This window comes from Vulpes vulpes, chromosome 2 (assembly GCF_048418805.1).
Source record: "Vulpes vulpes isolate BD-2025 chromosome 2, VulVul3, whole genome shotgun sequence".
Classification (NCBI taxonomy): Eukaryota; Metazoa; Chordata; class Mammalia; order Carnivora; family Canidae; genus Vulpes; species Vulpes vulpes.
Genome location: NC_132781.1, coordinates 93,363,349 through 93,387,514, shown reverse-complemented (window position 1 = coordinate 93,387,514; position 24,166 = coordinate 93,363,349). Strand labels below are relative to the sequence as shown.

Genomic DNA, 24,166 nt, shown 5'->3' with positions numbered 1-24,166 from the left:
TTTACTTTAAAAATAAATATTTTAAGAAAATAAAAATAAAAATATTTTTTAAAAAAGAAAACAAAATTAAGAACAGTTTCTTAATTAGGATTAGGAATATATATCTTTGAAAACTTGGAACACTTAATGAAAATAAAAGAAACACTGAAGAAAAGAATAAATGAACAGTGAATTCTATAAGGTTCTAAAGGTCTAGTATATGGTACACATGTCTTGTCTGCTACAGAGATTCTTAACCTGTTTCCAGTAAGCCGAAAATTACATGTTCTGCTGATTAAAATCTAATACAAGATTATAAACAGCATTCTACAGGGCTTGATTAGACACTGCTACTCTTCTAGAAAACCTAAAACTTTTCAGTTAGTCACTGACATTCCATACTTAAGATGTAATTAATCCCTCAAATTGTTGGCAGTTAACTGTAAATATTTCTTCAACTGACAATTTTTGGTCTAATGTTATGATTAATATATAACAAAGTACTTTCTTTAAACAAGAGGTAAATAGCTAAGACCTAAAACAAAGCAGAATGGGGCACGTTGCTGTTATATGGACATTTAATGCTTTCTGTAGTTTTTTTTTTTTAATGATAGAACTATGTATTTTATTATGAGCAACAGGACTGCCATTTCTCTTTTCAGTCTTAATAATTAAATAAAGAACTCCATAGTCCCAGCTTATGTATTGGGACAGGAAGTGCTCACACACTGCTGTTAGCTACAACAGTGTGATGGCCAGCTCTTACCTTACCGGAGCCCTCAAGTTGTTAAATCTCCTAAACATAGAAAGCGTATTTAATCTGTGAAGTAATCATTTTAGTAGAGCAAACATCACTAAGTTTCTTTAAGGTGACACGCCAAAAAAAAAAGTTGGGGGGGGGGGTGGAAAGTTTGGGTCTAAGATCAAAAGGATCCTGGAATGCTAATCTTGCTGGGTTGGTCAGTGTTAAGGCATCGATTCCAAAACACAGAGAGAGAGAAGAAAAGTACCAAATGTTATGCACTTTATTTTTTCATAAATATTATCTGTCTTTTCCCCCTGTACATGTGTGAACACACACACACAACTCCTGTCTTCTCTTTCACCTCTAAATTCTGCAACACAATTAGTGCTTTGGTGACCTCTCCTTTTTATGAGACCCTAAGTACCTCATTAACATTTCTGAAGGATTAGCAGTCATTAAGAAAAAGTGAAATTGGTTAAGATTTTTTAAATCTTCTGGAATTTTTGGCTATTTGCAAAAATAACTGTCAAACTTAGATTAGACTGTAATCCCACTACCATCATGTAAATTAAACTTCACACGCAAAGATTCCTGCTACAGTCTATTAAACTTAGAACACACTAATTTTCTTTTAAAATAACGTTAGAATAGGGATCCCTGGGTGGCGCAGCGGTTTGGCGCCTGCCTTTGGCCCAGGGTGCGATCCTGGAGACCGGGGATCGAATCCCACATCGGGCTCCCGGTGCATGGAGCCTGCTTCTCCCTCTGCCTGTGTCTCTGCCTCTCTCTCTCTCTCTGTGACTGTCATAAATAAAAATAAAATAAAATCTTAAAAAAAAAAAGAATCCTGTGAACCTTGTCTGTGTGGAAAATTAAATCCAGTTCACAGACATTTTAAAGAAAAAAAAATAATAAAATAAAATAACGTTAGAATAAAAGAGTCAAGGTCTTATAATAATATTAAGGTTTAAATTATTTCGCATAACTTGTACATTATTTTCTAATTGCAAAAGTCATGTAAAAGTTATTCTAGAAGTAAACATTGAGAAATTCAGTATTTAAGTAAAAAATTAAAGTTCCCAATAACCCCATTGTGCCAAGAGATAACCACCACCAATAGTTGGGTTTCCATTTTTCCTACTATTCCTTGTATACATATAGTTGCTTTCTGTCTCCCCACCCCCTGCCTTTTTTTATTCTTTGAAATATATCTTGGTGTGTCTCTTTTTTTTTTTTTTTTAAGATTTTATTCATTTATTCATGAGAGAGAGAGAGAAAGAGAGAGGCAGAGACACAGGCAGAGGGAGAAGCAGGCTCCACACAGGGAGCCCAACGTGGGACTTGATCCTGGTACTCCAGGATCAGGCCTTGGGCTGAAGGCAGGCGCTAAACCACTGAGCCACCCAGAGATCCCGGTGTCTCTTCATAATAAATTATTCCATTTACATATGGAAGAAACAAGCTTATAGGTAAACTTTAGAGAGATCACCAATAAGCAGCAAATTACAAGGGTATTTTGTGGTCTAATAATTAATCTTTACCCGTTTGACCTGGCTGTTCCCAACTATATGATCTATGGAAAGTTTTTGTAAAATATATTTAAAGAAAGTAAAGGTAATAATCCAAATTTTAAACAAGATACCATCAATTTAAATCAAAATGATTGAGATTCTAGTATCAGAGCGGTTCCTATAGTTTTTCGATGACTTTTAGCATTTAAAGGCTATATCAGAGTATTGGAAACTGACCTCACCTCCCCTGGGCTGCTGGCCTTAGCAAGTGAGTGTCCCTCAGCATTCCTTAACTCAATAGACTCTTGAAACAAAGCACAATAGCCACATTTTAATGAGTGAGATAACCCTTGCCATCCAAAAGGTAAAAAACAACATCTGTTAAAAAACCAAATAAACTGCAGTAATGGGTTCAGCAATAGGCCTGAAATAGGATTTCAGAGACATAGTCTTTGCTTATCAAAATAAAAACCACAACAGAACAATTGTTTCAAATCCAACGCTCTGTGTTCTAAACTCTCCCTAGATTAATTAGTGTGAAGTCTCGCCAAGCTCATTAAAAGAGAAACTCTGGACTCCTAGAGCAGGGTTGGTGTTTACTGTCCTCCCAAACTAGAGGACTCTCCAGCAAGGACAATGAGAACTTGGCGGAACCACAGACTTCTGGGCTTTCTTTACTGATAGCATTTCTAGTTTATTTTTAAACTGCACTTAAAAAAAATTATACTCCAAGGATCTTTTCAGATTTGTGTTTTTTTTTTTTTAACTGAAAAACTGGTCCTTTATTTATTCTCCTTGTGTACCTCCAATCTCTAGTTACATTTTATAGCTATTGAACGATAAGCCCTATGCATCTGGAGTCTGTGACTATTCAGATGGTCATTAGATAACTCTGATTGTGAAGCCCTCCAGAGCATGTGAGCGCTCCTGCACTTTACGTTATATTCCAAGGAGGTAGAAAGACATATATATATAATTTTGTTTTTCTTTTCTGGCACAGGCTTTCTCCACCCATCCAATCCCCTGAAATCTCTTGGGCTTGCCAAAGGCCTGACCTTCCATTCTCTGCAGCACAGGGTGAAGTTTGCCAGGAGAAGGCCCAGCAGATTAAGGCCTCGTTCAACAAATATTTGCTCACCCACTCTTGGGGGAGTCAAACTGTTTGCTACATGCTATCTGCCCAGAGTAACAGTTAGGGACCTTCGGGACTGCTGTGCAGCTGGTGGCCAAGACTGAGACACCTAATATCAAGGTAAATATAAAGTTCAAACCCGTACAGCATTATGAGAAACCAAATGAATTTGCCAAATTCCCAATTTCACATGCAAACTATCACAAGTCCCCCGAAATAAGAATCTGCATGTGATTTCTAAAACAACTATACACGCTTGCCTTGGTGTATGGTCTTAATCCAGTCATCTTAAATTCTAAACCTGCCTGATACAAGGCACTGTTTTCTTGAACTTTAGCCTGTGACCACTTAGGTCTGAATACTGAGTCTGCCGTTTTTTATCTAAGTATTTCTGGCTGCCTAAATCCCATGTCCCTAGACTCCCAGGAATCCTCCCCGTCCGCCCCCCACCCCACCCCACCCTATCCCATCTTCCAAATCCTCATCTCAAATCAAATTTCCTTGCAAAAAGCCAGAGAAGAGAAGACATGAAGATGTAGGGAAAACCTCGCAATTGTGTGGTTCACGCTACTTCATCCCTCTCCCAAGACAAGCCACTGGATCAGGGGAGGCACAAGCGGACAGGCCAGCACGGGAGTAGAGGGAGGAGATGCAGGGGATGGGAGCGAGGGTGGGAGGGTGTGTTGGGAGGGGGAGGGGTGATCTGCCAAAGCTAATTCCCCCAAGTCCTCTGCTCCTCGAGAGCGTCGATGAGCAAGGAATAGGGTCTGACCAGGCTGCGCTGGCGCAGAGTTTCCGTTTTGTGTTTTTTTCTTCCAGTAGTGAAATCACAGCTTCTTTTTCAGCCCCCCCAGAAGAATCCGGGGCGCTGGGCGCTACCTCCAGCGACAAGGGGCAGGAACGGAGCTCGCAGCTGTAGGTGCGGAGCCCCCTGGTCACGGCGCGCAGCAAACCCTGGCAGGGGAGGGTGCCCCGGGGGTCGGAGAGCGGAGACGCGAGCGGCCGGCAGGCTCCGGAGCCCAGAAACGGGCCGATCAGCGAGATTCACAGCGCTCTCGGGCGCGGCTCTTTCCTTTCTCCCACCCTTCTCTCTCTCTCTCTCTCTCTCTCTCTCTCTCTCTCTCTCTCTCTTTTCCGCCTAACCCCCAGCAGCCGAGAGGCCGGGCCGCCCCCGGCAGTGGCCGGGAAGCCGCGGCGGTGAGCGCCCTAATCCCCGGTCCTGACCCGCCGAGCGCGGCGCGCAGGGCCCGGCGAGACCCGAGCAGGGAGCGCGGGCGGCGGGCTCCCAGCGTCCGCGGGGGGCACCGTGGGACCCGGACCTCGGGGGCTCCGGGCAGCGGCTGTCAGCGCCTGTGCCGACGTCCGCGCAGTCGGGGCGCACCGCGGGAGGGGCGTTGGCGGGAGCGGCTGGCGAGGAGGGCGCCCGGCGCGGAGACGGCGACCCCCGGCGGCCCGGCCCCACCCCCACCCCGCCCCCGCCCCCCGCGCCCCGGCAAGGGGCCACGCGAGCGCCAGCGCCCGCCGCCGTGGAGACCCGCACCCGGGCGGCACCTGAGCGGCGGGGACGCCCCCTCCCCGCAGACCGGGCTCCGCACCCCGAGGCCGGGATGGGCACCGTGCGGGACGCCCACGGCTGGGGCGCCGACGCCCCTCGTCCGGGAGCAACGTCCGGGCTGGAGAAGTTGGGGGCGACCGCAGGACACTGGGGGCGAGGCCCGCGGAGCGCCGTGGAAGCAGGCCAAGGGGACGGCGGGGGTCAGGAGGCGCGAGACACGCCGGCACTTACCGAGCAGCGGCTCCCTCATGCTGCCCCGCGCCGCCGCCGCCGCCGCCGCCGATCCGGCCGGCCGGGGACCAGTGTGACCCGCCCCGCTGGCTGCCGCCACGGCCGAGCATGCCCGGAGCCGCCGCCGCCCGCCCCGCCCCTCGCCCCGCCCCTCGCCCCGCCCATCGGCTCGCCCTCGCTCCGCCCATCGGCTCGCTCTCCGCTGCGTCGCCCCGCCCCCGCTCGCCCTCGCCCCGCCCATCGGCTCGCCCTCGCCCCGACCCCGCCCGCCCTCGCCCCGCCCATCTGCCCGCCCTCCGCCGCCTCGCCCCGCCCCCTCTCGCCCTCCCCCCGCCCATCGGCTCGCTCTCCGCCGCCCGCCCCGCCCCCCGCCGGCTCGCCCTCCGCTGCCTCGCCCCGCCCCTGCTCGCCCTCGCCCCGCCCATAAGCTCGCCCTCCGCCGCCTCGCCCCGCCCCCGCCCGCCCTCGCCCCGCCCCCGCCCGCCCTCGCCCCGCCCATCGGCTCGCCCTCCGCTGCCTCGCCCCGCCCCCGCTCGCCCTCGCCCCGCCCCCGCCCGTCCTCGCCCCGCCCATCTGCCCGCCCTCCGCCGCCTCGCCCCGCCCGGATCTCCGCGCCCCGCCCGCCAGGCGGCCTCCGGGCTCCGGCTCCCTCCGCCGAGGGCGGTACCGCGTGGGGAGCCTAGCTCATCGGCTTCCTGCGGGCCCGGCCTGGGTGGGTCGCCTCAAAGCACAGGTGAGCCGGACACCCTTGTCTCTTTTCCTGTCACTTGGGTGTGGGCGGCTTCGCCCCTGCGCCGATGTACACACACACCCAGAACATTCACACACAGATGCACACGCACTCACGAACGGCTACACACAGACGCACACAAACACACCATCTGCAGTCACGCACAGGTGCACACACTCTCGTAGACAGTCACGCACAAACTCACAGTCATACTCACATATACACAGACACACATAAAACACAGACACACACACTTTCACAAAAACACAATCATGGAAGGCGTGAGGAGCAGAAAACTGTGCCGGTGGCAACAGCTTAGTGCTTGGGATTTCCTTGTTTAAAAAAAGACCTCTAAGAGTCTTAGCTATAGGCTGGAGGAGACTTTAGAGGTCAGTCGGTCTAGCCTCTCCTGAGATAGATGGGGAAACTAAGGCTGGAACTAGGATTTGCCTAAAGGCAAAAAAGAGTAGGAGGAGGTCAGTGGGAGAGTTCAGACTAGAATGAACAGTGACTCCAGGCCACTCCATGTTTCTCTGGCCTCAGTGATTGAGACCGCTGCCCCATCCGCTCAGCCATAGTACTGGCACATAGCAAAAGGGCAGAAGCTGGTAATTCCTACCACTGGTACCTGTACTAATGGTGTTCTGTGGGCTGGAGCCACCAGGAAAGGCTTTGTGGGGGGCACCTTGGACGACAGGTGGGTTGTATTCTAGGCAGAGGCAGAGGGTATCACTTCCCGACTGAAGGAGTAAGATGAGAAAAACAGAAAATAAATCACAGAGGCTTTTGAAAAAAGTCGTAGTCCTGTGCAATGGTGCCATTACTTCTTGCCATAAACGCATCTTTCAGGGACAGAGTGCTTCAATGGCATATACCATTCCCATTTGCCCGCAATTTGTCAACTCACTGAAGTAACTTTTTCTTTTCGTGGAACACCTATAGGTGCCCAGCACCATGCAGATACATATGAAGCCAAATGTTCCTGCAAGATCATTTATCAGCCAGCAAACCGATTAGAACAATGTTATATTGTTGGGTTTCTGGGTCAACCCCACAGAAGTTTTATAATATAACTGAAATGCTGTATGTTGCAGTAGGAAAAAAAAACAAAAAACAAACCAACAACCCCAAAACATTGAAGCAATGCTAGGAACTAAGCGAAACCCACCTAAATAAAGTTTAATAAATTATGTTTCAGCAGAAAGGTTGGTAAAGGCAGATTTAATTAGAAGAAGCTAATAAGATTGAGCGGCTACAGATTGTGAAGATGACTTTGCAATTTCAGAGATTTTTGTGGTTTCTGAGCCCTGGCTCTTTATCATGGCAGCCTCATTTCAAAATGTTTGCCTTCCCTCTTTCTCCTGCACTGATACATTACTAACCCTGCTCTATTGCTTTCCAGCCATGACTAAGGCCATTTGAAGTGAACAAGCAGAATAAAAAAAAAAAAAAAAAAAAAAAAAAGGATAGAAAATGGTGGAGGAGCTGGGGAGCAAGGAGAAAGTTGGGAGAGATTTTTCCCGAAGATTTGAAAATAGAATAACGAAGAAGAAGGAGGTAAGGTTAAAAAGATCCAGGAGTCTGAGTGGGTGGTTATCTGAATTACAATGTCAGACAGAGACAAAGGGGAGGGAGGTGCTTCCCCAAATGAGGATAAAAGTTGGTAAGGTCAGTCCCTTGGGCCAGTTTGCCACAGCCTCGAGATGGTGGACATGGCATGAGAGAAACCAGCTCTACATCTGCGTGTAGTCTTATGTTTTTTATATAAGCACATACGAATATGTTGGTTGTTATGCTTTCTGAAAAAAGGAATCTTTTTTTTTTTTATAAGTCAGGACTGGGTAATGCAAAAACCACCTGTGTAAGTTTTATTCTGACTGTAGGAAGAATCACGCTCCTTCTCCTCATCACCACCCACCCTTCTTAATGCAACCGTAGTCTCTTTCTCTTACCTACTTGATTTCAACACAGGGAAAAATATCTTCTCTGCTACTTATGTGATAAGAGATATCAAATGTGATTTAAACCAACTCTGAGCATGATGCTGTTAGAAACCCAGCGCTGGCCGGGGAATGTGTGCCAGGATCCAGCCCCAGGTGCCCAAACATCCCGCCTTTCTTTGAGTCCTGGAGAAGGGATTTCACAGACTCAGGAAGGAACTCAGATTATTGAGTCATCAGGACAGATATATGATGACCAGAGAAAGGGCGTCTTCAGAAAAAAGAAAAAAAAAAAAAAAAAAGGACAAAACCCTTGTTTCTTTAATTCTTTGCCTTTTCAAGGACCTAAGATAACCCTCCTCCCTCCTTGCTTTGGGGCTCTTTTGTGATGACCTACTATAAGGTTTCCTTTAGCTGACTTAGATATTCTTTGATGTTTTTCCTAGTCTGAAAAACACTACCAGTTCTCATTTTTTAAAAGATGAAGGTTCTTGATAAAACCTTGAAGTCCTTCTTGTTGTTTTGTTCTAAAAGTCAGACAATAATAATTATACAAACACTGGAAAGGCTTTTATGTCCACAGGTGCCAATAAACCTTTTTTTTTTTTTTTTTTTAGATACTGACATGCTGTACATTAATTCCGAGGCTATTCTGCATCACTATTTTTAACCATGAACTAGAAATCTGTTTCTCAAAGTGCATTCCATGGACTCCTCATTTTCGATTAACTGGGGATTTGACCAAAAACCTGGCCCCGAGACACATCAGAATCGGAACTTCTAATCTCTACAATTGAGACCCAGTAATCTGTCCTTTAAGTAAATGTCCAGTAAATGTCCAGATGCTTCTTACACATTGGGAAAGTTTGAGAAGCAGGGATAGAGCACAAGAAATAGAAATAGTGTGTCAAAAGCCTAACAGAATGACTGACACATGCTAAACATTCAAAAAACAGTAGTCATCACCATCACTCTATGATGATGAGGAGCAGCAGAGCAATGTCCTTTGGGAATAAAATGCAATAGGTGTTTGTTAACTGTTGATTTAGAAGAATTGGTACCAGCCCAGACCGAAAATTGTAATCCTGGGGATTAAGAGAAGAATAACAAATATTTTTTTAGAACCTGATACCTTCACTCTAAGAAGAGTGAATCCACATGGTTATTACATGAGAAAAATAATTTTTATTTATTTATACTTTAGAAAAATAATTTTTAATTATTTGCTATCTCTTTGTCAGCTTTTTCCTCTGTAAGGCTACACGTTAATGGGAAACAGCCTCTCTGCCTCTCTCCCAAGCCCTGTCACCACCCTTGCGAAGGGTTACTATTTACCAGTGGTTTACAGAACATCCCAAGCATCTCCCTGCCTGTAGTCTGCAATTCTTTGCCAGATTCATTAGGAAAACCCTGCGTTCCTGTCCTCTGGGGAATGACAGTGGCTGGCTGGGGTCCCACTGGTACAAGGGAGATGCACACATGGCTCCAGGAAAACAGTGGTGTGGCCAGCACCAGAGTGGTCCAGACATGGGCATCCCTCTCTTCCCATCACACGCCAGCCAATCAAGAATCAATGAAAAGTAACTCCAGCATTTTCTCTAAGCCCACGTGACTTCTTATTTAAAACATGGGAATTATGTGAATAACAATGAAAGAAGTTGGTTGCCAGTATGAATTGAAAGAAAGAAAAAAAAAGCTTCCATTTGGAATCATGGTGACATATTGGCCTTTTATTAAGTTGGCAATGGCTAGCAAGACAGAAATGACACCAAGTTGTGAGGGACAAGTGTGAACTACCTTTCATTCACTGTTTCTCATGTGTCAGGCACTTGGCTGGGCCTTGTCTTATGTCCTTCCATATATATTACCAGGGTGTTAGGATTTTGAAGAAGTGATTCTAGTTGAGCATCAAAGACAATGGAAATCTCCCATATAAGAAAGCTTTCTGTGACTTTGCTTATTTGCCTCTGTGAAACTCCTAAAGGATTCTGTTTAAGCTGCTAGGTTAGCATCTGGCATGGTCTACCTTGCATTCACTCTATTGGCATATAACATATGTGCTTAGTTCAGCTGCTAGATTCTGAGTTCCCAGAGGAAGGGCTTGCTCACAGCTACCCCCTCACCCTGTCCCAACCATGTTTTCCTCAGTTCTGTGTTTGGCCTCTATCAATTATAGTAAATGGCCAACGTAATGGCCACAGCTGTTTCCAAGCCCTCTGTGATGCAGAGCCCATCCTTTAAAGCACTTCCTTTCCTACCCGCCACACATCAAACCAGTATGTTCCCTGGCTTGGGACGGCCTCTACCCCCCAAAGCCCACCGGAATTATTCAGACCAGCCGATACTCAGCTGTTTCCCTAGCCCTGCCTTGTCTTTTTTTTTTTTTTTTTTTAAGATTTTATTTATTTATTCATGAGAGACACAGGGAGAGAGGCAGAGACACAGGCATAGGAAGAAGCAGGCTCCCTGCAGGGAGCCCGAAGGGAGACTCCATCCCAGGGCCCCAGGATCACGACCTGAGCCAAAGGCAGATGCTCAACCACTGAGCCACCCAGGTGCCCCCCTGCCTTGTCTTTTACACAGAGACCCCAAAAAAAGGCCATGTCTATGCTTTCCCCATGCTCTTTTTCATCTTTTGATGGACACTGGTGCTCTTTCTGTGGTCCTGCATGGCGGGCCACGCCCCATGTTTCTGGGGGAACTGCAAGGAACTTTACACTGACCTTTCCATGTTGTCACTCAGTCACCTTTATACATTAAGACTTGGTACAAATCAGTCTCTCCGTTTACTACAACCTAGCACCATACCTTTGGCATCTGGATGAAACAACTGTCTATTGAATTGAGTTGGCATATATCTCTGAAGTGAAAAAAATGATCATGGAAACTCACACGGTACAAATACTGAGTTATAAACCCTCACCATACAAATGGGGTCGAAATACTCAGCTGAGGATCAAAGGTTACCAAAGGAAAAGTGGCCAGCACTTTTAGCAAATGATGAGGTTTCCTTGGGTTATTTGCTTGTTTTTAAATGTTTTGAGGTTTACTTTTGCTTTTTCCATGCTCTGCCTTAAAAACAGTCTACTGTTCTCAAACTCCGTTTATTAGCCTCTAAGTACCTGGTTGATATATATCTCAAGTAGATTGCATGCTATTTGCCTGTTTGGTTTAATCGAACAGAAATTAAGTTTTCTAAAAGCAAACAATATAAAATATGCAAATGCGAGAGGACAAAGGGAACAATTAGTAGTTTGGAGGAAGGCAACCAATAGGCATGAAACATAATTCAGAGAAAAGAAAACAAATCATTAGCCAAAGTCAGCTTTTCATCAGCAGTGGTTAGAAAGTAACAACGTCCGAACCCAGTGTCTCATCTGGCTAGAATGTTGCTTAGTAAACTCCAGGATAGCTGCGAGGCAAAGTTTCTTTTGTCACCCACCCTCCCCGATGACTTGGTTCATTTCTACCCAGTCCTAGCTGAATAGGAGGGCCATCACCAGAGCCTCTGCCCTGGGTGGGAACCTGGAGCACACTTCTGCCATCAGAGTACAGAGTACAGTCCTGAAGTCAGCTGGAACTGCATGTACTTTCTAGTTTTTGTCAAACTAGTGAGTGTATTCCTTCTCTGTCTAAACATTTCTACCGTCTTTCCTATAGTTCCAGATGCCTGGAATGTGCATCAGACTTTTGCTGAAACCACCAAATACCTGAAGGTTACCATAACTAACTAGTCACAGATGGAGTATTAAATCCGCCCCTATTTTTTCCTTCTCTATATAGCATATATTGGAGCTATAATATTCTACATTCTTGGAACAGATGATATGCATCAACAAAACTAATATCCTATCCAGAGAACACTGCCTTATTCGTGGTCAAGGGCCACCTGTTTATTTTATCAGGGGCCACCTGTTTATCAGTTGGCCCACCTCTATATGAGGTTATGATGGACCTTATAGGTTGAAGGATTAATTTAAAATGTCGAAGAACATTTCCTAATTATGAATTCTTTGCTGCTACCTCATAAGATATTGTCCCATTACTGTTATTATTAACTTTTCCCAGCTTTCCAAATGAACTGTAGTGTGAACAGGGTGCTAGCATGTGTGGAAGGGAAATGCTGATGGACTGAAGAACGTGGGGACGAAATAATGTTGAAGTGATTGCAGGGTGGTAAATCTGATTTTCAGCCATCTGACATCAAATGTTAAGGTCTTAATAACTATGTTTAAAGGAATATATTTAAAAGTTAAAAGACGGGGGCCTGGGTGACTCAGTCAGTTAAGCAACCAACTCTTGATTTCAGCTCAGGTGATCTTGGGATCCTGAGATTGTGCCCCGTGTCGGGCTCTTCACAGAGTCCGCTGGAGATTCTCTCTCCCTCTCCCTCTGCCCCTCCCCCACTCACCTCTCTAAATTAATTAATTAATTAATTAATTATCTTTAAAAGTTAAAAGACAGATTTTTTAGAGGTAGAGTTGAAACACCATTACAAAGACAGTAAGAAGGACGCCCCTTCCCCCAGACACCAATATAGCATTGCTTTGGGAAGACAAAATACTTTCCTCTCTCTTATAAAGGCAGGTGCCGTGAAACATCTTTAGTTCACAGTTAACTCCCACTGCTGAGTTATGACTATTTAACATTCCCACTTTCTAGGTTACAGGCTCCATTTTGTGTTCCACACTACAAATATCTCAAAATAAGGGCCTGCCTTCCTGCAGCATCCTTATGTGGCACAAAGGCCTCCCTCATCACACCAGATTGTGAGTTTCCTAAGGGCAAGATATCTGAGGACAACTGCCATTCATGACATCAACCATTAAGACTAGAAATGTCATCCTTTAAATCTGCTCACATATGAATGGTAGAGTTGTGGGCTGTTGGCAAAAGAATGAGTGGTTAGCTGTCATTGGCCAGGAGCCTAGAGGTGGGGCCCAGAAACCTGCCTTTAACCAAGTTCCGGGATTCTAATAAGCACCCAAGTTTTAGAGTAGCCACCTGTGACCTATCCTAATCTTAGCTTGCTCCTACTGGCAGGTTCTCCTAGTTCTTCGCTGGTTCTGTGGTCTCATTAACCACAAAGTGACTGGTTGCCCCATTTGAGGAGCTGAGTATATTGACAGTAAAGTGCCTCCCAATTCCTCTGCTCATCAGGAGATGACATAACCCGAAGGAAAAAATCTTTAGGCTCCAAAGTCCAAAGAATCTGGGTTGGAGCTACACGTTGCCCTGTATGAATTACAAAGCTTCAGTTCTCTGAGCCCCAGTTTATAAAATAACAAACTATAATCTGGTTATGAGGACTAAATGAGATACTTTGTGAACATCTTCAGCACAGAGTCAGCATTCCATAAACGCAAGCTGTTCTTTTGCTGCCCTCTTCATCGGGTTCATGTGAGAATGAATGCGGGGAAATGCAGAGCACCTGGTGCATCCTAGCACTCTGCAAACGAGAGCTATTAGTATCTTCAGTTTCGGGCAACTAAATATAACTTATGAGCACAGTTCCTTCATTTGTTGAGAACCAAGGGAGGAAACTATTTCTATATTCATTTGCTTTTTATAGGAAAAAATGTTACAGAGATACTAGATGATTAACAAATTTTAAGAAAGACTGTTCCATTTAGCCTTTTAGATGGAAAGCAAGATTGGCATTTCTTTACTTCCTTCCTTCTTTCCAGGCAAGAGAATGGTATGCATTTTCAGGTTAAAGCAAAGTGTTAGAACTTCTTAAAGCTATTGAAATAAAGAATTCAGTTCAGACACTATGTAAAGCAGGGTGTTTAGAGCTACCTTCATTTTCCCAGGAAGCCCAGGTAACACAGGATTCCAAGAGAACACTTCAATAAGAGGACTCTTGTTGGGGCGCCTGGATGGCTTGATTGGCTAAGTGTCCAATTCTTGATCTCAGCCCAGGCCTTGATCTCAGGGTCATGAGTTCGAGCCCCATGTTTGGCTCCACACGGGGCATGGAGCCTACTTTTAAAAAAATAAAAAATAAAAAATAAATGAAAGGACTTTTATTTAATGTGAAATGTGAAGTCTCAGAGCTTAATCTGAGCATATGGCTCTCTGTGTGTGTATGTGTGTGTAGGGCAGTTAAAGAACTAGCTTTCAGGATTTAGAAGACCAGTTTTGGCCCAGTGACGAGAGGATGAATAAATGTGTTAGAAATCTTGACAAAAATACTGTGGACAAAATAGCCATCTGATACTAAGCCAAGTATATCCTTTGAAGTATACATGAGCAGGATAAATTTACATGACTCTTTCTCCAGATATTAACACCTACTGTACCTGTGGCTAGCACGTCGTTACTCCACTGCCTTTCACCCCTTCTTTCCAGTTTTAATGGGAGGGTGCCAAGTAGGCAACTGGCCAAGGCAGAAGTGATGCAACCATATTATAAATCCACTGAAAGTCTCAGTGATTTCAAGATTAAGTGCTCAAATGTGTCTTGGGCCAAATTCTCTGGCCTAAACATCCGGAAGAGTCAGCCTGACAATCTAGGCCTGGTTTTCAAACATTCCCAGGTGGACAGACAGTATCTCACCTTGCAAATGAGTGGGTATAGCAAAGGTGATGCTACTGTGCATGGCTCTGCATCCACCCAAACACACCACAGCAATGGTTTCCAGGGTAAGACAAAATCTGCAGCTGTGTGTGTACCTCCAGCTGCCAGTGATCCCCACATGGAGGAGAAATCTAAAAATGCTGTGGACTCCTCTGAGCAGGGTTGTAGCATATGTTACCTGTGGCATGCCCACCATTCCCTTTACCATACCAATCACTTCCCGATGGGTGACGCTTTCCATATGTGGAGCAGGACCTGCTTATTCTTAGAAGGCAGACCCCCTCTCCGTTTCTCACATCAGATAAAGGCTTTATTTAAATTCCAGTTACAGAAATGGGCGATCTATATAGACTTCCAGGAAGCATCTTATACTTCCATGGGAAAAAAGGCCTTGGAATCCAGAATGGAATGTGGGTCAGGGTTGTCCTCACCTCTGAAGGAAAGAAATGTGCTTTGGAAATGAAGGATATAATGCAAGCACAGTTCTCCTCCGCTCCCAGGAGAAAGCCCTTGTAACAAACTCTCTGACATGTTGCTTTCAATACGTTTTTAGTAGAATTCTTGAGGGACAACATGCTCTTCTCATTAGACCTGTTAATCTGGTTTCATTTCACACAGCTTTATCCCAACTCCATGGAATGGCTTAATTGATTTAACATTCCTGTTCGTACTGATGACCATGGATAACTGTTACATAATAATTGAGCTGATGGCTAACTAAGGAGATGGAACACTCCAAGGTTTGTGACATTGTTGGATTTTGAAGCAAAGTTGTACCCCAAAGTCACTCTAGGAACTTATATTCATTCTGGATAAAAACGTTTCCATAAAATGAAGCCAGTGTCACATCAGAAATGCCAAAAACCAAACACTGGCAGATGCCAACCTGTCAGAATCATGCCATCAGATTATGGAGCAGCACACTGGAAAATTCTGAAGCGAGGAAGGGGGAAAATGCACTCGAAATTAGGGCAGTTTGTTTTTGCTTTACTAATATCTGCTAAAGGGGGAAGAAGTCCCTTGGAAGAATTGGGGTAAATAGCAATGGAGCTGTCATGCCTCTGCATCTGCTGTATTCTCCACAGCCTGCCACTGCTGTATCCTCATTATATTATAACACTTATTCCCAAGCATTGTCATTTGTTCTGAATCTTCTCGACTGAGATGACAAATGGAGTTAGCCTGATGCTTCCTGGGGCATACGTGTTTTCACTTCTAATTTATAAATATGGTTCAAACAGGACTTTTTGAGCATTTGGTGCCTACTCAAAATCTGACAGAGTTACTTCTTTCTAGAGATAGAATGCCAATCCTTCTATTTTGTCAAAACAGCTACACTGTCAGGTGATTGCGGAAACCATAGCTAGAGCTGAGTCCTCCAAGACTATAGTCTTCCAAGACTGAGTCCTCCACTCAGCCAGATGTAGAAACAGGGTTTCATACTTCAGCAAGGGATGCATCGTAGTGCTGTCTGGTTATTCCTTCTCGAATTTTGCAGTGCAGTTGGGGAGGGCTATCTGTGTGCAGTTAGGACAAGATAAGGATACATGTGTAGTCCTGAGTAGCATGGCATTGCGAATCACTAGAGTCTGTTTTAGATGGGGATTGACAAGAAGGCCTGTTATCCTCAACTTCACAGGAGTAAAAAGTCAGCATGAGAGCAAAGCCATCAAGCTTGTCAAGGGTAGAAGGAAACAAAAGACATACTATAAGCTGGTAAGAACCAGCTGGGAAGGCTGAATTGCTCAGACCCATGTTTTATTCATTTTAAAAGGGTGTCTCAGGGAGAGGAGAAGGCACATTCCCCAGCAGAACTCGCTTGCCCAGAATTGCAGGCAAATAAATGGACATGTATGTGATTGAACTTGGAAAAATCTAAGAAGACATTTGGGATTGCAGAGAATATTAACAAGGCTGCTGCAAGCCAGCCGGCGTGGTCCAGTGAGACCTGTCTCCCAGAGTCTGAGCTTCTAGTCTTCTCTGTGACAAGGTGACACATGGGTGTGGCTTCTTTCAAAAACCCTGAGCAGAAGATGGGACACAGAACTGAGCTGCCTATGCCCTTGGCAAGGAATTACACAGAAGAAATGTACTTTTCCACGTACTTCTTCCCACCGTTGCAACTATTTGGAAGCATACAATTCAGTAACAGTAAGTACATTCACGATGGTGTACAAACACGACCACTGTCCACGTTCAGAGCTTTTTCATCACCCCTAACAGAAACCCTGTAGCCGTTAAACAATAATTCACCATTCATTGCTCCTTTCAGCCCCTGGCACCTTCTATCCTATTTTGTCTTTAAATTTTCCTACTCTAGGTACCACATTAGAGGTGGGATCCTATGATACTTCTCATTCTGTGACAGGCTCGTTTCACTTAGCATAAAGATTTCAAGACTCCAGGTTGGAGCAGGTGCCAGAATTTCATTTCTCTTTAAGGCTGAATAATAATAGTCCATTGTGTGTAGAGACCACATTTGTTTATCCATTTGCTATCGATGGGCACGATTGTGAATAAGGCTGCTGTGAACAGTGGTGCAGAAATAGCTGTCTCAGTCTCTGCTTGCAGGTTTCTCAGTATATACCTGTGAGCGGAGCTGCCGATGTTACAGTAACTCTATGTTTAACTTCCTGAGGAACTTCCAGACTGTTTTCCACATTGGCTGAACCATTTCACATTCCAACTGGCAATAAACAGGTTTCCCCATACCCTTGCCAACACATTTTTTTTTATTTTCTTTTTTTTTTAAATAGTCACCTGAATGAGTGTGATGCGGTATTCATGGTGGTTTTGATTTGCATTCCACTCTCTTAATAATTTAGTCACTACAGGAAGATAGGGACGGCTTGTCGGTTGAAATTTTAGTAGCTCGCCCTGGTCAACCAAACGGGGGGTGTATGTGTGAAGCCTATTTTCCTGACAAATCTCGGAGCTGCTCTGCAGGATTCCACCTTGTAGCTGTCACAACCACATAGCGCACCAGGACTGATAGCAATTGTAGAAAGGCAAACATCTGAATCAAGACAGACACTTTGCGCTCCCAGCGGGCCGGATGAAGGGTTTCTTTTTTTAATACGGCAGCATCAGAGACCTGCTGCTTAGTGCAAACCAGGCAAATTACCCATCAAGCCTGTGGAGATGGTTGAAATAGATTCTTTCACGGCTGAAAAGCTAGACAAAAGGTGACCATTGCAGGGCTTTCTGCTTTTGCAGGAGAAGCTGATTGCTCTGACCGGACCGTGAGGCCAGTAAATTATACCTGTGATAATTGGAAAGAGCTGTCTGCAGAACCGTCAATCAGAAGAGTTGCTTCTCTGGTGATCGGCCGGTGGCAGCAGGCCCCTTTATACTGCTGCATAAAAAGGCTACAGGACCACCATGCATTCCTCTTTTGAACGAGATGTATCAGAGCATGTCTCCTTGGTGACACTTAGGAGGATGGTGCCTCTGATGCAGGGACCGGTGCTGTCAGCACTCAGGAAAGAAGGGGTGTGACCAGTGTTCTTAAGTACACCTCGGTAAAGGATGCTGAGATGTCATAGTCATCGTTTCTGAGTGCCTCCGAAGCAGGCAACTGTATCTGAGGTGGTGGAGATGGTGGTAGTAAAAGCTCCACAAATCTGGCTTCTGCCTCTAGTTGTCAGACTCTGGTGAGACCCTTCCGGTCAACATCAGGGAAGTTGCTGGTGATCCTGGTCTAGGGATCTGACTTACTTCTTTAGTAGGTCAAATAATTATAGGAACTTCTGGCTAATTGGCAGCAGCCTACAGAAAGGTACAAGTGAACTTTTGAGTGATGGAGATGTTGCTGTTCTAGATGGGGCTCTTTGATTTTCTAAGGAAGGGAATTTCTGAGAGAAAGAATCTGATTAGTTCACTTAATCACTATCATCTCTGGGCAGAGCTATTTGTCCCCCACCCCCACCCCAAACCTCTTTCTAGACGTCTGACCGTGGATTGGCTGACCGTGTGTCAGCTCACTGACTGGGTTCCCAGGGGCTGTGCCTAGGGGGCTGGCTCACGTGACACACAACGCGACTGCTCCTATTCAAATACTAGAGAGCAGTGGGCAAGAGGGTTTCTGGAGTATCACACCTGTCTCGATGAGTCTAATCCACTCACGAAAACCAGACACTAAGACTTCACATTTGTCTTCCCTGCTTAAAATGTAGAATAATTTCTGCGGATTATGAGAATACGTCATAAAAAGAATTTAGCTCAGGTCTTGCTTGCACAATTATTCCCAATTATTATCCACCATTTGTTTAGTTTTTCAAACAATACCACCCTCCTGAAGAAAGAACAAGAATGAAAATAATACCTATATAGCTCTCTTGACAGGAAAAACAAATTTCTGAGAGGGTTTTCTTAATGAGTTACCTAAGTTGAGTAGTTGAGATGTCTCCTAGAGGGAGTCCAGATGGAATCAACCCTTTTATTTCCAGTGGTTTGATCTAATTGTCGCTAGGTTAAAAAAAAAAAAAAAAAAAAAAAAAAAAAAAAAGACTGTTCTTTCAGAATCCTGGTCTTGGAAGAACCACCAGGTTTCTGAGTATCACTTGAGTCTTTCTTCTGAGAGAGTCAGTGTGGTTCCTCCTCTCACCCTCCTGTTCCCATCTTCAAGGAGCTCCAAGAATGGTGCCCTCCTGTCAGTTTCTGGGGCTCACAGCCTAGAACCAACTCTAGCCCCTCCCTACTTAAATGTCTTTCCCTCACAGAAAGTCATCACTTTGTGTCCTTCTGGCCCGTCCCTTGTCCCTTCCAACATAGTCCTGCAGCTTTGGCAACAATGTCTGGGGCTCCGCCATTGGCCTAACTACTCCCTCAGATTCCCACACAAAGCCTGGAGAACGATCTGACACAAATCTCATGAGGATCACCCAACTCCTCTGTTTGCAAACCTACAGGAGAGCCTCTGTTGAATTCAAATCTTACATCACACACTTCCTGAATTAAGTTCCTATTCATGTGGTTCGTGGATGATCACCCCTCCCACCCCGCTAGGACAGCCCCACGTCTGACCACTCTGCAGTCCACTCTGCTCCCTTCTCAGCCTTTCTACAGGCCATTGCCTCCTCTGGAATGCTCGCTGTTGTCATCACTCTCTGGGCCCCCTTTGATTCCAATTCCAGCAGCAATCCCCAGAATTATACCCCAGGTCTGCATGTACTACAGCCTTCCGTGACCTGCTGTCCTCTGGCTCAGCCTGGGTCTCCTTGTCTGTGGTAATTCCTGCCCAGCTGACTTCCTGAGCTCCTCTCCCACATGCAACCAGGAATCTACCAAGATATGTTCTCGGCTTACAGAAAGAGGAAATTGAATTCTCTTTTCACCAGGGTAGTCCTGCTTTAACGTTGTACCAGGTATCGTTCATATGCCAAATTCACTGAAGAACAATACAACGTATCCTTACCATGGCCAAAATCTCCTTACTGCTGACCACCCATAGTTCCCTAGGTATGGGCACACTCCTCCTAAGGTCGAGTTTAAGAGGTATCTATGTTGCCTGGAAGGGATGAGATGTTATTGGCACCTAGTGAACACATACCACAGACCAGTTTGCCAAGTAGAGTAAACTAGAGAGTAAGGAATAAACTAGATGAAAGGTCATTCTATTTTGATATTTTATCCATCAGTCAGGAATTTTCTTTGCTGAAAATGACAAAAACCCAGTTTGAACTAGCATGACCATATCAGACATTTCATTGGATCACAGGGTTGAAGAAAGGGTTGAGCAAACAAATCAGGTAGGTTAGGGCTTGGAGTTGAATCAGAACCTGGAATTCAAATGCCAGCAGGTACCCCGGTGGCACTAGCGTGTCTCTGACAAGAAGGGAGACCTGTGTAGCAGAGACACATCCCTGCTGTATAGCCACTCCTGGAATTAGCAGACTCATGTTTGGAAGCTGTAACTTGTACAGTCCTCTCCAGCACTTCCTGCAATTCTGTTGTAATAATAAAATGTTATTTTGGTTTTCAGCGATATCAAATGTGTGTAACTAGGAGTCACCACTATATTTGTTTAGATATTATATATTTGAAGCCTAAGTGTAATTGTGTTTTTGCCTTTTTCTTAGAAATGAATAATTATTAACATATATTTATACATCTTACACATGATGGTGATAATAGAAACCTTTAAAAGTGCCGTGGAGCAGATGGTAGTTTTAGAACAAAACAGATCCATTAGCTGTCAAATGCAGCTTTCCAGAAGGATGAAAAACAGAGTCAGATCTTAGGTAGTGCTAAGAAAAGCTCTCACTTATTCTAACCCCTTAGGATATGGATTCTTTTGTAAAAATTCTGCTATGGGAAGACTATGACAACTTGCTATTAAGGAATGTCACAGAATGCAAAAAAAAAAAAAAAAAGGCTTCTGATCAAATGGTCTGAAACCTAATTCAAAATGTGTTTTAAAAGGTGATGCAGGGGAGCCTAGGTGGCTCAGTTAGTGAAGTGTCTTCCTTCAGCTCGATCATGATCCCAGAGTCCTGAGATCAAGCCCTGCATTGGGTTCCCTGCTCACTGGGGAGTCTGCTTCTCCCTGTCTCTCTACCCCTCCCCCCACTTGTGCAGTCTCTCTCTCTCTCTCTCTCCCTCTTGCTCACTCTCTCTCTCTCTCCCTCAAATAAATACATTATATATATATATATTTTTTAAATTATTTATTTATTTATTTATGATAGTCACAGAGAGAGAGAGAGAGAGAGAGAGGCAGAGACACAGGCGGAGGGAGAAGCAGGCTCCATGCACCGGGAGCCTGATGTGAGATTCGATCCCGGGTCTCCAGGATCGCGCCCTGGGCCAAAGGCAGGCGCCAAACTGCTGCGCCACCCAGGGATCCCTTTTTTTTTTTTAAAGGTGATGCAGTTGATTCCAGACCAATTCCAGGTGCACAATCCAGGGCTTCCAGAAATGCATAGTATTACTGTCCCCATTTATAGAAATAGTTTATCCCTTACATTAAGTATAAGAAGAGAGAAAAAAATCTTCTATTTTACAAAAGTAGAGTTTTCTAGAACTGGAGAAACCCTCAGATATAATTACAGATGAAACAACTTACTTGTCTAAGGCCAGACAGTGGTTTAGAGCCAAATATGTAGTAGAAACCAAGTGTCTTCTCCGGTGCCTTTCCACCCCACCTCCACCCAATGCTAAGCAGCCACTTTGTAAAGAACCATTTCTATAACTAGTCACTCATATTAGATTTTCTGCCTGTGTGTATTTATGTGGATCAACTGAATGATTTGATAAAAGATTCTTGAACAACATTTTACATGACCACAAAGAGTTTTCAAGATTTCAAATACATTTATTTATGGGTGTCTCACTCTATTCAAAAGAAACAGCAGAGTTCTTTGTGAACGTCAGAATAGAGGGCTACAGACAGCGGGAGAGCTTCAATTTAATAGTTAAACCTCAAATGTCTATTTGCTAAGTCATCCAATCTGTGTTTAAACAACTCGATCCATAATTTTACATGGGAATCAAATGAAACTTCTGTCTACCAGCCGTAATGCAAGTCAGTCCTGAATCAGTACAGAAACACAGGCATTTAGATCATAAGAAAAAACATGCAATTGGACAAAACAGTTTTAAAGAACCTAAGAAACAGGCCACTTGGGTGGCTCAGTGGTTAAGCATCTGCCTTTGGCTCAGGGCATGATCCTGGGGTCCTGGGATCCAGTCCCTCATTGGGCTCCCCATAGGGAGCCTGCTTCTCCCTCTGCCTGTGTCTCTGCCTCTCCCTCTGTGTCTCTCATGAATAAATAAATAAAATCTTTTTTTAAAAAATAAGGAACCTAAGAATGTCTATTATTCATGAGGTGGGAGAGTAAATTAAATTAATTTGATATAAAATCATTTATGCTCTGAAGTCATCACAGTCACCCAGTCCATGTTCGTTCCGTTCTTTACCTTCATCAGGTCTTCAGACTGGTTGCCCTCACATCTTCCGCTACAAAAATGGTCCTGATCCTAGACCTAGCAGGACACTCCACTCCTGACACTAGAAATGCAGGCCGGTACTCTGCTCTTCACCGTTCTCTTTCTTTCAGTAACATAAACCTTTCTGTTGTTGTTGTTAATTAATCTTTGGTTTCTTTGTGAACTCAAGGTCAGTTTTTACGTTTTCCATATTTTAAGAGGAGGAACATGGTTGTCTTTTGGTATGGCCTAGGCTCTTGGTGCTAAAGACAGTGCCTCAAACTGTTAGTCAGGCAAGGCTTAAATAAAATGATCCACTATAAAATGAGCACATGGTGGCCCAGTTCTGGGCGGGCCATCTGCTTTATCTACCGCTATTTTTATGTGACTTTGTATTGGTCTCTACTCTCCAGTAGTATTACTACATTTGTCCCTTTGTCTTTACTGTAAAGTTCTCTCTAGCTCAAAAATTCTGTAACGAATAAAAGTCATTGACTTCAATACTTTTCCATCAAGTTAAAGAGATTGTAACATGGGACACAGGTTTTGTGGAAACTTGGAGAAGATAGAGGCCAGTGAGAGCCATGAAATCACAAAGGCTACTTGAATCACAAAATGCCCTTATTGGATGGGAAGAAGGAAGGCCTTCCAAGTGATGATACAAAGAAATAAGAATGAGTTTCAAGAACCAAAGATGTGTGTCGGAAACTCTATGTGTGAGCTGGAAATGATGGATTGACATTAAGAGTCCCTCCAGTCACTGCAAATAGGCCAAGCAGCCTAATCTCCAGCATCACTGATGAATAGTTTACCTATTCTGTCTAAGAGTGCCCATGGATCTAAAGTGATGGTGCCCAGTCCATGGGCTTCTAAGTGCCCTGCTCACTTGCAAAGCAGGAATCTATGGCAGCAGAGAGAATTAGTCAAATTCAAACACCCATCTAGGCTTCCCTCTAGACAGTCTATTTATTTAAATGAACTCCTTTGAAAGGTTAAAAATTGCAATGACATGGCAAATTGGTTGGGACTGTAGGGACAAAACATATAAAACCCTATCTCTTCCAACTCTTTTGAAAAATGGAAAACTCAGAATTTTTTTTTAGCATCAAACTGTCCCCAGAAAAATAAACCAGTACATTTACATTTTTTTAAAAAAAGAAATTTTCCTCAAAGAAAAATGAACTCATATAAAGTACACAAAAGATGAACTGCCCAGCAAAACAATTAGAAACAAAGTCTACTTATTGTCTGCCTCTTTTGGGACATTGAACTTCTCCCCCTCCACAAAAGACTGAGTTGTCCTTTGGCAGACAAATCCGTGTAAACGGTGTGTCAGCTGTGCAGGGCATTAACCCAAAGGGTGCATTTTACTGACAGGGCAGAAAATAGAGTCTACTACTGAGTTTGAAATGAGCTGCGTTAGATAAATCAGTCAAGAGGTCGCTTCCTTTGGGTTTGCCTGCAGGATGATGTCAGTTGGCCCAAGGTGGGAAGCTCAGTTATCTTAGCTTCGGATTTGCAGCAGTGACTTTTGTGAGCTGAGAGCCACGTCACAAAGCCAGATCCTTAACCGCTACCCCTCGGGTGTAAATCCAGTCCCGCTATTGAAAAAAACTGGGGACACCTGGGTGGCTCAGTGGTTGAGTGTCTGCCTTCAGCTCAGGTCGTGATCCCGGGGTCCTGGGATCGCGTTCCACATTGGGCTCCCCACAGGGAGCCTGCTTCTCTCTCTGCCTAGGTCTCTACCTCTCTCTCTATGTCTCTCATAAATAAATAAATAAAATGTTTAAAAAGAAAAAAGCTGTTTGATGCTTTTTTCCAACTGACAAAAGGTA

The 24,166-nt window shown here is 44.5% G+C and overlaps 1 protein-coding gene and 1 long non-coding RNA gene across 5 annotated transcripts in view; one reads left to right on the top strand and one right to left on the bottom strand.

Moving 5' to 3' along the window:
- The window catches only part of JCAD (junctional cadherin 5 associated), a 76,369-nt gene that overhangs the window by 32,749 nt on the left and 19,454 nt on the right, over positions 1-24,166 (bottom strand). Inside the window, exon 1 of one of the 4 annotated variants that reach the window (XM_026000872.2) lies at positions 5,154-5,284. The exons of 1 other annotated variant lie outside the window; for it this stretch is intronic. The gene's annotated coding sequence lies outside the window, so the exon portion shown is untranslated. Of the gene's footprint in view, positions 1-4,686; positions 4,817-5,153; positions 5,285-24,166 lie in introns of those variants that run through there. 2 more of the 4 variants (XM_072749269.1, XM_072749268.1) reach the window with 2 other exon arrangements.
- On the top strand, positions 5,751-9,763 carry LOC112921584 (uncharacterized). The gene is made up of 3 exons (XR_003235265.2): positions 5,751-5,886; positions 7,286-7,440; positions 8,441-9,763. It is a non-coding gene; the product is annotated as an uncharacterized lncRNA (long non-coding RNA).